Source organism: Physella acuta, unplaced genomic scaffold (assembly GCF_028476545.2).
Source record: "Physella acuta isolate Inbredline_101_S28 unplaced genomic scaffold, ASM2847654v3 ptg001328l, whole genome shotgun sequence".
NCBI classification, from domain to species: Eukaryota; Metazoa; Mollusca; class Gastropoda; family Physidae; genus Physella; species Physella acuta.
Genome location: NW_026732843.1, coordinates 951,413 through 966,189, shown reverse-complemented (window position 1 = coordinate 966,189; position 14,777 = coordinate 951,413). Strand labels below are relative to the sequence as shown.

General features: G+C 41.8%; 1 protein-coding gene across 1 annotated transcript in view; it reads left to right on the top strand.

The window, feature by feature from the left end:
• Positions 1–14,777, top strand: part of LOC131958456 (uncharacterized) — a 271,932-nt gene that overhangs the window by 23,633 nt on the left and 233,522 nt on the right. The gene's annotated exons all lie outside the window — the stretch shown is intronic.

Here is a 14,777-nt window from a genome sequence, read left to right as displayed (position 1 = left end):
GGTTGTATAGGGCAGTTGGTGACTTTTGAGGTTTTATGGTGCAGTTGATGATGTATTAGGTTGTATAGGGCAGTTGGTGACTTTTGAGGTATTATGGTGCTGTTGGTGACTTTTGAGGTTTTATGGTGCAGTTGATGATGTATTAGGTTGTATAGGGCAGTTGGTGACTTTTGAGGTTTTATGGTGCAGTTGATGATGTATTAGGTTGTATAGGGCACTTGGTGACTTTTGAGGTATTATGGTGCTGTTGATGATGTATTAGGTTGTATAGGGCAGTTGGTGACTTTTGAGGTTTTATGGTGCAGTTGATGATGTATTAGGTTGTATAGGGCAGTTGGTGACTTTTGAGGTATTATGGTGCTGTTGATGATGTATTAGGTTGTATAGGGCAGTTGGTGACTTTTGAGGTTTTATGGTGCAGTTGATGATGTATTAGGTTGTATAGGGCAGTTGGTGACTTTTGAGGTATTATGGTGCAGTTGGTGATGTATTAGGTTGTATAGGGCAGTTGGTGACTTTTGAGGTTTTATGGTGCAGTTGGTGATGTATTAGGTTGTATAGGGCAGTTGGTGACTTTTGAGGTTTTATGGTGCTGTTGATGATGTATTAGGTTGTATAGGGCAGTTGGTGACTTTTAGGTTTTATGGTGCAGTTGATGATGTATTAGGTTGTATAGGGCAGTTGGTGACTTTTGAGGTATTATGGTGCTGTTGATGATGTATTAGGTTGTATAGGGCAGTTGGTGACTTTTGAGGTTTTATGGTGCAGTTGATGATGTATTAGGTTGTATAGGGCAGTTGGTGACTTTTGAGGTATTATGGTGCTGTTGATGATGTATTAGATTGTATAGGGCAGTTGGTGACTTTTGAGGTTTTATGGTGCAGTTGATGATGTATTAGGTTGTATAGGGCAGTTGGTGACTTTTGAGGTATTATGGTACTGTTGATGATGTATTAGGTTGTATAGGGCAGTTGGTGACTTTTGAGGTTTTATGGTGCAGTTGATGATGTATTAGGTTGTATAGGGCAGTTGGTGACTTTTGAGGTATTATGGTGCAGTTGGTGATGTATTAGGTTGTATAGGGCAGTTGGTGACTTTTGAGGTTTTATGGTGCAGTTGGTGATGTATTAGGTTGTATAGGGCAGTTGGTGACTTTTGAGGTATTATGGTGCAGTTGGTGATGTATTAGGTTGGATAGGGCAGTTGGTGACCTTTGAGGTTTTATGGTGCAGTTGGTGATGTACTAGGTTGTATAGGGCAGTTGGTGACTTTTGAGTTTTTATGGTGCAGTTGATGATGTATTAGGTTGTATAGGGCAGTTGGTGACTTTTGAGGTTTTATGGTGCAGTTGATGATGTATTAGGTTGTATAGGGCAGTTGGAGACTTTTGAGGTATTATGGTGCTGTTGGTGACTTTTGAGGTTTTATGGTGCAGTTGATGATGTATTAGGTTGTATAGGGCAGTTGGTGACTTTTGAGGTTTTATGGTGCAGTTGATGATGTATTAGGTTGTATAGGGCAGTTGGTGACTTTTGAGGTATTATGGTGCTGTTGGTGATGTATTAGGTTGTATAGGGCAGTTGGTGACTTTTGAGGTTTTATGGTGCAGTTGGTGATGTATTAGGTTGTATAGGGCAGTTGGTGACTTTTGAGGTTTTATGGTGCAGTTGATGATGTATTAGGTTGTATAGGGCAGTTGGTGACTTTTGAGGTTTTCTGGTGCAGTTGATGATGTATTAGGTTGTATAGGGCAGTTGGTGACTTTTGAGGTTTTATGGTGCAGTTGGTGATGTATTAGGTTGTATAGGGCAGTTGGTGATTTTGAGGTTTTATGGTGCAGTTGGTGATGTATTAGGTTGTATAGGGCAGTTGGTGACTTTTGAGGTATTATGGTGCTGTTGATGATGTATTAGGTTGTATAGGGCAGTTGGTGACTTTTGAGGTTTTATGGTGCAGTTGATGATGTATTAGGTTGTATAGGGCAGTTGGTGACTTTTGAGGTATTATGGTGCTGTTGATGATGTATTAGGTTGTATAGGGCAGTTGGTGACTTTTGAGGTTTTATGGTGCAGTTGATGATGTATTAGGTTGTATAGGGCAGTTGGTGACTTTTGAGGTATTATGGTGCAGTTGGTGATGTATTAGGTTGTATAGGGCAGTTGGTGACTTTTGAGGTTTTATGGTGCAGTTGGTGATGTATTAGGTTGTATAGGGCAGTTGGTGACTTTTGAGGTTTTATGGTGCTGTTGATGATGTATTAGGTTGTATAGGGCAGTTGGTGACTTTTGAGGTTTTATGGTGCAGTTGATGATGTATTAGGTTGTATAGGGCAGTTGGTGACTTTTGAGGTATTATGGTGCTGTTGATGATGTATTAGGTTGTATAGGGCAGTTGGTGACTTTTGAGGTTTTATGGTGCAGTTGATGATGTATTAGGTTGTATAGGGCAGTTGGTGACTTTTGAGGTATTATGGTGCAGTTGATGATGTATTAGGTTGTATAGGGCAGTTGGTGACTTTTGAGGTTTTATGGTGCAGTTGATGATGTATTAGGTTGTATAGGGCAGTTGGTGACTTTTGAGGTATTATGGTGCAGTTAGTGATGTATTAGGTTGTATAGGGCAGTTGGTGACTTTTGAGGTTTTATGGTGCAGTTGGTGATGTATTAGGTTGTATAGGGCAGTTGGTGACTTTTGAGGTATTATGGTGCTGTTGATGATGTATTAGGTTGTATAGGGCAGTTGGTGACTTTTGAGGTTTTATGGTGCAGTTGATGATGTATTAGGTTGTATAGGGCAGTTGGTGACTTTTGAGGTATTATGGTGCTGTTGATGATGTATTAGGTTGTATAGGGCAGTTGGTGACTTTTGAGGTTTTATGGTGCAGTTGATGATGTATTAGGTTGTATAGGGCAGTTGGTGACTTTTGAGGTATTATGGTGCAGTTGGTGATGTATTAGGTTGTATAGGGCAGTTGGTGACTTTTGAGGTTTTATGGTGCAGTTGGTGATGTATTAGGTTGTATAGGGCAGTTGGTGACTTTTGAGGTTTTATGGTGCTGTTGATGATGTATTAGGTTGTATAGGGCAGTTGGTGACTTTTGAGGTTTTATGGTGCAGTTGATGATGTATTAGGTTGTATAGGGCAGTTGGTGACTTTTGAGGTATTATGGTGCTGTTGATGATGTATTAGGTTGTATAGGGCAGTTGGTGACTTTTGAGGTTTTATGGTGCAGTTGATGATGTATTAGGTTGTATAGGGCAGTTGGTGACTTTTGAGGTATTATGGTGCAGTTGATGATGTATTAGGTTGTATAGGGCAGTTGGTGACTTTTGAGGTTTTATGGTGCAGTTGATGATGTATTAGGTTGTATAGGGCAGTTGGTGACTTTTGAGGTATTATGGTGCAGTTAGTGATGTATTAGGTTGTATAGGGCAGTTGGTGACTTTTGAGGTTTTATGGTGCAGTTGGTGATGTATTAGGTTGTATAGGGCAGTTGGTGACTTTTGAGGTATTATGGTGCAGTTGGTGATGTATTAGGTTGTATAGGGCAGTTGGTGACTTTTGAGGTTTTATGGTGCAGTTGGTGATGTATTAGGTTGTATAGGGCAGTTGGTGACTTTTGAGGTTTTATGGTGCAGTTGATGATGTATTAGGTTGTATAGGGCAGTTGGTGACTTTTGAGGTTTTATGGTGCAGTTGATGATGTATTAGGTTGTATAGGGCAGTTGGTGACTTTTGAGGTATTATGGTGCTGTTGGTGACTTTTGAGGTTTTATGGTGCAGTTGATGATGTATTAGGTTGTATAGGGCAGTTGGTGACTTTTGAGGTTTTATGGTGCAGTTGATGATGTATTAGGTTGTATAGGGCAGTTGGTGACTTTTGAGGTATTATGGTGCTGTTGGTGACTTTTGAGGTTTTATGGTGCAGTTGATGATGTATTAGGTTGTATAGGGCAGTTGGTGACTTTTGAGGTTTTATGGTGCAGTTGATGATGTATTAGGTTGTATAGGGCATTTGGTGACTTTTGAGGTATTATGGTGCTGTTGATGATGTATTAGGTTGTATAGGGCAGTTGGTGACTTTTGAGGTTTTATGGTGCAGTTGATGATGTATTAGGTTGTATAGGGCAGTTGGTGACTTTTGAGGTATTATGGTGCTGTTGATGATGTATTAGGTTGTATAGGGCAGTTGGTGACTTTTGAGGTTTTATGGTGCAGTTGATGATGTATTAGGTTGTATAGGGCAGTTGGTGACTTTTGAGGTATTATGGTGCAGTTGGTGATGTATTAGGTTGTATAGGGCAGTTGGTGACTTTTGAGGTTTTATGGTGCAGTTGGTGATGTATTAGGTTGTATAGGGCAGTTGGTGACTTTTGAGGTTTTATGGTGCTGTTGATGATGTATTAGGTTGTATAGGGCAGTTGGTGACTTTTGAGGTTTTATGGTGCAGTTGGTGATGTATTAGGTTGTATAGGGCAGTTGGTGACTTTTGAGGTATTATGGTGCAGTTGGTGATGTATTAGGTTGTATAGGGCAGTTGGTGACTTTTGAGGTTTTATGGTGCAGTTGGTGATGTACTAGGTTGTATAGGGCAGTTGGTGACTTTTGAGGTTTTATGGTGCAGTTGATGATGTATTAGGTTGTATAGGGCAGTTGGTGACTTTTGAGGTTTTATGGTGCAGTTGATGATGTATTAGGTTGTATAGGGCAGTTGGTGACTTTTGAGGTATTATGGTGCTGTTGGTGACTTTTGAGGTTTTATGGTGCAGTTGATGATGTATTAGGTTGTATAGGGCAGTTGGTGACTTTTGAGGTTTTATGGTGCAGTTGATGATGTATTAGGTTGTATAGGGCAGTTGGTGACTTTTGAGGTATTATGGTGCTGTTGGTGATGTATTAGGTTGTATAGGGCAGTTGGTGACTTTTGAGGTTTTATGGTGCAGTTGGTGATGTATTAGGTTGTATAGGGCAGTTGGTGACTTTTGAGGTTTTATGGTGCAGTTGATGATGTATTAGGTTGTATAGGGCAGTTGGTGACTTTTGAGGTTTTCTGGTGCAGTTGATGATGTATTAGGTTGTATAGGGCAGTTGGTGACTTTTGAGGTTTTATGGTGCAGTTGGTGATGTATTAGGTTGTATAGGGCAGTTGGTGACTTTTGAGGTTTTATGGTGCAGTTGGTGATGTATTAGGTTGTATAGGGCAGTTGGTGACTTTTGAGGTATTATGGTGCAGTTGATGATGTATTAGGTTGTATAGGGCAGTTGGTGACTTTTGAGGTTTTATGGTGCAGTTGGTGATGTATTAGGTTGTATAGGGCAGTTGGTGACTTTTGAGGTTTTATGGTGCAGTTGATGATGTATTAGGTTGTATAGGGCAGTTGGTGACTTTTGAGGTATTATGGTGCAGTTGATGATGTATTAGGTTGTATGGTGCAGTTGGTGACTTTTGAGGTTTTATGGTGCAGTTGATGATGTATTAGGTTGTATAGGGCAGTTGGTGACTTTTGAGGTTTTATGGTGCAGTTGGTGATGTATTAGGTTGTATAGGGCAGTTGGTGACTTTTGAGGTATTATGGTGCTGTTGATGATGTATTAGGTTGTATAGGGCAGTTGGTGACTTTTGAGGTATTATGGTGCAGTTGATGATGTATTAGGTTGTATAGGGCAGTTGGTGACTTTTGAGGTATTATGGTGCAGTTGATGATGTATTAGGTTGTATAGGGCAGTTGGTGACTTTTGAGGTATTATGGTGCAGTTGATGATGTATTAGGTTGTATGGTGCAGTTGGTGATGTATTAGGTTTTATGGTGCAGTTGATGATGTATTAGGTTGTATGGTGCAGTTGGTGATGTATTAGGTTTTATGGTGCAGTTGATGATGTATTAGGTTGTATGGTGCAGTTGGTGATGTATTAGGTTTTATGGTGCAGTTGATGATGTATTAGGTTGTATGGTGCAGTTGGTGATGTATTAGGTTTTATGGTGCAGTTGATGATGTATTAGGTTGTATGGTGCAGTTGGTGATGTATTAGGTTTTATGGTGCTGTTGGTGATGTATTAGGTTTTATGGTGCAGTTGGTGGTGCACATTGACCGTTAAATAAAATTTAGGGTAAATTACTTTTCAGGGGTCAATTTGGTGTGTTCATAGTGCTGGGGGGGGGGGGGGGGGGTTCAGGGGTCAGTGCTCGGAGAAGTATGTTGAGCATGTCTCTGGGTTATCTTTCTTCTTCTTCTTCGTTCTTAATTATTAGTATTGAAGGGGATCGAGATTTATCTGCCAGTGGGTTTGAACTCGAGACTTTGTTCGAATTTATCAACCATGAAATTTTTGCCGACTCGACCACGTCTCCAACACAATTAAGCGTTACGTGTCAACTGGTTTTGCGCCATTGAGGCCGTTGACTCCGATTTCAGCCTGCTTTACTTTTTGGATTTGCTTCCATAGCCTTTGTCCAACCAAGAACAAACTAATTTTTGTCTCTCCTAGAAGAGTGGCTGTCCCCAGCTAACGAGCCTCATCTGCCCGAGGGTTCGAACTCGAGACTTTTCGGTTTAGCAACCATGAGCTTTACCGACTCGACCACGCCGACCCCTGGGTTATAAGTTATCTATAAAGTCACCATACCCGTGAAAACATGCCCACATCAAGTCCTGTGTCTTGTCTTGACAATACCGTAGACTCAATGGGACCAATCGCATTAGTGACTTTATAAACAACGAGCCGACCCGCTGCGTATCATACGCCGCTATTTAGTTGTTTTTTTTTTCTACTTTTCAGTAATTTATAATTTGTGAATTCGACAGTACCAATGCTGCCACTGAAAATATTTGCTTAAAAACTCTAAACCCACCTCCCCCCCCCCCCACGTAAAAGCAGCCTCCTCTTAGTTACCTCCTCTAAGTTTAAAATCGTTTCAAACTAAATTATCTGCCCCTATAATAGCCGTCACCAAACCCGTCTCTATGATTGTAAAATGTAAACAGCGTGACCACAGCTCACCGGACAATGTGGGGGTGGGGTGGGGGTGGTAGTGATATTGATAGAGAGAAAGAGAGGGGACTGCAAGGAGGCGCTTGCAGCTTGTTTTCTAACGGCTCCCAGAAGAGAATTATATATATATAGATATCTTATTACCAAGGCTTATAAATAAATTGTTTTAATTTGTCTTGATTTAGTCTTTGGCTCAAATTATACATCCTTAAACATATCAGCAATTTCTAATAGAACGTCACCAAGTCCACCCAGCTCTGGTGAATACCTAACTTACGTTAAGGAAAAAAAGGCGACTGGGCTAAAATGCTGACCACACCATCCCTTCATATGCCGAGATCACTAAAACAGATACACTCTACTTCATCTACCCCATGTGTCTTGGGCACGTAGAATTAGATGCTGCATGTCTCTGTTGTTTAAAATGGTATTGATGACCATCTTCCCATGTTAGAGGTCAATCACTGGCGCCTAAGAAAGAGAACTTGGAGCTTGTTGCCGTGTAAACAATAAAAAAATGTAAAGGCTGAGGAAAAAGAAACTCACACAAAGAGGGGTATTCAACAACACATAAAACACATCAAAGGGGAGCCTTCAATCAATTTCCTCAAGTAAATAGGCCTATTCTCAGAGGTGAGGAGGTGAAAAGGGGTGCTGGGGGGGGGGGGGGGGGGGTGGCGGCAGATAATGAGGGATTAATGGAATCGTCAAATTATTTCAGAAATAAAGCTTCAAACAGACATTTAACTTTTTCATTGGATATAATTAGAATGGGAATAAACTTTTTTTTACGATTAATATTTTTTTTTACCTTCTGTATTTAGAGAGTTCGCCCGTAACTCCTTTTAAAGTTTTGATGTCCCTTGAAAATTTGAAATCTGCAGCATTTAAAAGTAGCCGCCCTTGATGTGACGTACACGTGACGTCATGAGACAAGTCAAATGTCACGTTTTTGTTCGCTGTCCCTAAGTGGACGAGCGTTATCCAGAACCTTCTGGAACCGGCTGTATCACGTGTCTCCTGACAGTGAGCGCGGCAATTACGCCTCGAACAGACGATAATCGGCCAGCTAGAGATCTTATCCCGTACAGAGCACAAGTGAATCAATTATCTTCACTTTTTACAGACGCGTAGATCATAATGGTTTTGAGGCTGATAACATTTACGATTTAAGCTTGAGCCAAACTGATCCAAGTGTTGAGTTTTTAAGAAGAATTTTGGACTAATCGGTCCCTACTTCGAGACGTGCTCGGTTTGTGCTGATTAGATGGTGGTATCGATACCATAATTGCAAAATGATGTCCCAAGATTGGAACATGGGGCCAGCAGACGTGTGGCCCAGTATATCCACAGACGTGTGGCCCAGTGTATCCACAAAATAAACAAGGGGCCAGTTTGGAAATTACTAACAAGTTGATAGAATTGCAAAACCCAGTTTTTTTCCGACTCGATTACGCATAAAACGCCTAAACTTTTGAAAAATCTGGATTTATTATTTTTGCCCGATTAAAATAAGTCCCCTATACTCCGTATTTGATGAAGTACTGAGGTGTAAAACTGAAAATAGTAAAAATAGTAAAAATTTCATGTGATTTTTTATGCACGATTACCATACTTCCTCTATACTCTGTATACGAGAAAATAAAAATAAAAGTTTAGCATGGATTAAAATTTTTAGCGCAATTTCCATTCTGGAGAATTGCGTTTATTAACTCGTTATTTCTGGGAATGGATGGATGGATGAATGAATGAATGGATGAATGTGTGTCCGGGCTTTAAGTCGTATCTCCTCCTCAACGAAGCAATATCGATGACTAGTTCCAAAAGCAATTATGTTAAGCAAGTTACGAGAATGAGCATAGGCCATAAAAATTCCGGGTTTCTTTCATGTATTTCCCGTAAAAGCCAAAAAACCTCGAAAAAATGCAGTTTTTGGCCCATATCTCGGCAACCAGACCACTTAGCGACTTGAAACATGTACCAATCGATTCCTGCCATAATTTAGAACAATATTGCCGAAGAAAGTTTTAAAAATATCCTCTCGTTCGGTCACAAATTTTAAAATTACATAAACACCTACAAACCGATCGCTTTTCTAGCTTGAACGCACCCCATCATTATACGTCAGAGCTATTTTTAGATAACATAAGGAAATTGCGCATAAATGTCACTAGACTTTTTTAATTAACTTGCGCGCCTACTGAACGTGATGGCGCAGCCATGGAACGCGATGACGCATCTATTGAACGTGATGACGCGTGTGGTGTGGTTGTATATACATGCCGGAAGTAGAGATCTATCATCTTAATGATTATCATGTTGATAATCAAGTTCAACTAACCAATGGTTTTACTAACCCTGCTCTTGATTTACGCTACGACAGAGCTATTTTTAGATAACATAAGGAAATTGCGCTAAAATTGTCACTAGACTTTTTAATTAACTTGTTTTTGGATAAAACTAAAAACATTGTAATAGAAGCTTTTATTCCAAGTTCTGTAACTTTGTATTTAATATATACAAAATGGCGATTAACATACATTCGTAACAAATTAGATATTGTTGTCTAGCTCAAACTAAAAAAAAAAGTTTAACATTTTTAAAAATTATGTTAGCACTCATTGGGGAGAGGGGCAATCAAAGGTGCACACTTTGTTTTTTGATAGTTTTGAAAACTGCGCAATTATGTCAACAAGTCGTGGAAAAAGGGTGATATTGTGACAATTGGCAGGGGGCGTAACTCTCGTCTTTTTGATCACTACGAATCTGGATAGAGGGAGATAACCAATTGTGTTAGTGGGAAATAAAGGGGGAAAATCAGAAAGAATGTAGCAGGGGAAGTAATAAATCAGGATTTTAAAAATGTGCAGTGGTGGTGTATTCTGGAGTAAAATTGTGTTTTGTTGATGATAAAATTTAAACTTAAAGTGAATATAAGTTGTGACTTTATTGTGTCTTGATGATAAAATTTAAAGTGAATATAAGCTGCGATTTAATTATGCCTTGTGATGATAAACTTAAAGTGAATATAAGGTGCGACATAATTGTGTCTTGTGATGATAAACTTAAAGTGAATATAAGCTGCGATTTAATTATGCCTTGTGATGATAAACTTAAAGTGAATATAAGCTGCGATTTAATTGTGTCTTGTTGATGATACAATTTAAACCTAAAGTAAATATAAGATGCGACTTAATTGTGTTTTGATAATAAATTTAAAGTGAGTATGAGGAGCGACTTAATTTAGGTTTGATGAAAAAGGTGTAGTAAAAACAAAGTTATTTTTTTTTATACGGGCTTAAATTGTTTACATATTTTTTTATTTCTGTTCACTTAATTTTCGCACTAACCGGCTAACTTCGAATGTCTGGATAACCCGCTAACTTCGAATGTCTGATATATATAACCGGCTAACTTCGAATGTCTGGTATATATAACCGGCTAACTTCGAATGTCTGGTATATATAACCGGCTAACTTCGAATGTCTGATATATATAACCGGCTAACTTCGAATGTCTGGTATATATAACCGGCTAACTTCGAATGTCTGATATATATAACCGGCTAACTTCGAATGTCTGGTATATATAACCGGCTAACTTCGAATGTCTGGTATATATAACCGGCTAACTTCGAATGTCTGGTATATATAACCGGCTAACTTCGAATGTCTGGTATATATAACCGGCTAACTTCGAATGTCTGGTATATATAACCGGCTAACTTCGAATGTCTGATATATATAACCGGCTAACTTCGAATGTCTGGTATATATAAACGGCTAACTTCGAATATCTGGTATATATAACCGGCTAACTTCGAATGTCTGGTATATATAACCGGCTAACTTCGAATGTCTGGTATATATAACCGGCTAACTTGGGTAGAATAGTACAAATCAGGTGATATGTGATGAAGAGCCGGCCAAGCCGTGTATGAACAGCCGGAAAACAAAGGGCCATAATTCTATTCTTCTACTCGTTCTATTAGTATCCTCATGTCCCCTTGTTGTTAAAGGTTTTGCAAACATGTGAAAGCGCAGACACAAATATTTGTTCAAAAATTTAATTTTGTAAAACCCGGACAAAAAAAAACTCGGTAAATATTTTCTTTCAATATGTAAATTGTGTTCCATCCATTGTGTTAGCCGTGTATCTGAGGCTCGAAGGATATTCACGAGATACCATCTGTCATACGCTCTCAGGTTTCACGAACTATTGTAGACCCACCTGTCAGGTTGTCTTCTAGTTTACCTGTGTTGTAGAACAAGGTGAACATTGACAAGACCCGGGTAGGAACACCGTCTACCTGATACTGTGAGACAGGTAGATCACTTGTACCGGGTACAACACACCGTCTACCTGATACTGTGGGACAGGTAGATCACTTGTACCGGGTACAACACACCGTCTACCTGATGAGACAGGTAGATCACTTGTACCGGGTACATCACACCGTCTACCTGATACTGTGGGACAGGTAGATCACTTGTACCGGGTACAACACACCGTCTACCTGATGAGACAGGTAGATCACTTGTACCGGGTACAACACACCGTCTACCTGATACTGTGGCACAGGTAGATCACTTGTACCGGGTACATCACACCGTCTACCTGATGAGACAGATAGATCACTTGTACCGGGTACAACACACCGTCTACCTGATACTGTGGGACAGGTAGATCACTTGTACCGGGTACAACACACCGTCTACCTGATACTGTGGGACAGGTAGATCACTTGTACCGGGTACAACACACCGTCTACCTGATACTGTGGGACAGGTAGATCACTTGTACCGGGTACAACACACCGTCTACCTGATACTGTGGGACAGGTAGATCACTTGTACCGGGTACAGCACACCGTCTACCTGATACTGTGGGACAGGTAGATCACTTGTACCGGGTACATCACACCGTCTACCTGATGAGACAGATAGATCACTTGTACCGGGTACAACACACCGTCTACCTGATACTGTGGGACAGGTAGATCACTTGTACCGGGTACAACACACCGTCTACCTGATACTGTGGGACAGGTAGATCACTTGTACCGGGTACAACACACCGTCTACCTGATACTGTGGGACAGGTAGATCACTTGTACCGGGTACAACACACCGTCTACCTGATACTGTGGGACAGGTAGATCACTTGTACCGGGTACAACACACCGTCTACCTGATGAGACAGGTAGATCACTTGTACCGGGTACAACACACCGTCTACCTGATACTGTGGGACAGGTAAATCACTTGTACCGGGTACAACACACCGTCTACCTGATACTGTGGGACAGGTAGATCACTTGTACCGGGTACAACACACCGTCTACCTGATACTGTGGGACAGGTAGATCACTTGTACCGGGTACATCACACCGTCTACCTGATACTGTGGGACAGGTAGATCACTTGTACCGGGTACATCACACCGTCTACCTGATGAGACAGGTAGATCACTTGTACCGGGTACATCACACCGTCTACCTGATGAGACAGGTAGATCACTTGTACCGGGTACATCACACCGTCTACCTGATACTGTGAGCCAGATAGATCACTTGTACCGGGTACATCACACCGTCTACCTGATACTGTGAGCCAGATAGATCACTTGTACCGGGTACATCACACCGTCTACCTGATGAGACAGGTAGATCAGTTGTACCGGGTACATCACACCGTCTACCTGATACTGTGAGACAGGTAGATCACTTGTACCGGGTACATCACACCGTCTACCTGATGAGACAGGTAGATCACTTGTACCGGGTACATCACACCGTCTACCTGAGACTGTGGGACAGGTAGATCACTTGTACCGGGTACATCACACCGTCTACCTGATACTGTGGGACAGATAGATCACTTGTACCGGGTACATCACACCGTCTACCTGATGAGACAGGTAGATCACTTGTACCGGGTACATCACACCGTCTACCTGATACTGTGGGACAGGTAGATCACTTGTACCGGGTACAACACACCGTCTACCTGATACTGTGGGACAGGTAGATCACTTGTACCGGGTACAACACACCGTCTACCTGATGAGACAGATAGATCACTTGTACCGGGTACATCACACCGTCTACCTGATGAGACAGATAGATCACTTGTACCGGGTACATCACACCGTCTACCTGATGAGACAGGTAGATCACTTGTACCGGGTACATCACACCGTCTACCTGATACTGTGGGACAGATAGATCACTTGTACCGGGTACATCACACCGTCTACCTGATGAGACAGGTAGATCACTTGTACCGGGTACAACACACCGTCTACCTGATGAGACAGGTAGATCACTTGTACCGGGTACATCACACCGTCTACCTGATACTGTGGGACAGGTAGATCAGTTGTACCGGGTACATCACACCGTCTACCTGATGAGACAGGTAGATCACTTGTACCGGGTACATCACACCGTCTACCTGATACTGTGGGACAGGTAGATCACTTGTACCGGGTACATCACACCGTCTACCTGATGAGACAGGTAGATCACTTGTACCGGGTACATCACACCGTCTACCTGATGAGACAGATAGATCACTTGTACCGGGTACATCACACCGTCTACCTGATGAGACAGGTAGATCACTTGTACCGGGTACATCACACCGTCTACCTGATACTGTGAGACAGGTAGATCACTTGTACCGGGTACATCACACCGTCTACCTGATGAGACAGATAGATCACTTGTACCGGGTACATCACACCGTCTACCTGATGAGACAGGTAGATCACTTGTACCGGGTACATCACACCGTCTACCTGATGAGACAGGTAGATCACTTGTACCGGTTACATCAGACCGTCTACCTGATACTGTGAGACAGGTAGATCACTTGTACCGGGTACAACACACCGTCTACCTGATGAGACAGATAGATCACTTGTACCGGGTACAACACACCGTCTACCTGATGAGACAGGTAGATCACTTGTACCGGGTACATCACATCGTCTACCTGATGAGCCAGGTAGATCACTTGTACCGGGTACATCACACCGTCTACCTGATGAGACAGGTAGATCACTTGTACCGGGTACATCACACCGTCTACCTGATACTGTGGGACAGGTAGATCACTTGTACCGGGTACATCACACCGTCTACCTGATACTGTGAGACAGGTAGATCACTTGTACCGGGTACATCACACCGTCTACCTGATGAGACAGGTAGATCACTTGTACCGGGTACATCACACCGTCTACCTGATACTGTGGGACAGATAGATCACTTGTACCGGGTACATCACACCGTCTACCTGATGAGACAGGTAGATCACTTGTACCGGGTACATCACACCGTCTACCTGATACTGTGAGACAGGTAGATCACTTGTACCGGGTACAACACACCGTCTACCTGATACTGTGAGACAGGTAGATCACTTGTACCGGGTACAACACACCGTCTACCTGATGAGACAGGTAGATCACTTGTACCGGGTACATCACACCGTCTACCTGATACTGTGAGACAGGTAGATCACTTGTACCGGGTACATCACACCGTCTACCTGATGAGACAGGTAGATCACTTGTACCGGGTACATCACACCGTCTACCTGATACTGTGAGACAGGTAGATCACTTGTACCGGGTACATCACACCGTCTACCTGATGAGACAGATAGATCACTTGTACCGGGTACAACACACCGTCTACCTGATACTGTGGCACAGGTAGATCACTTGTACCGGGTACATCACACCGTCTACCTGATGAGACAGGTAGATCACTTGTAC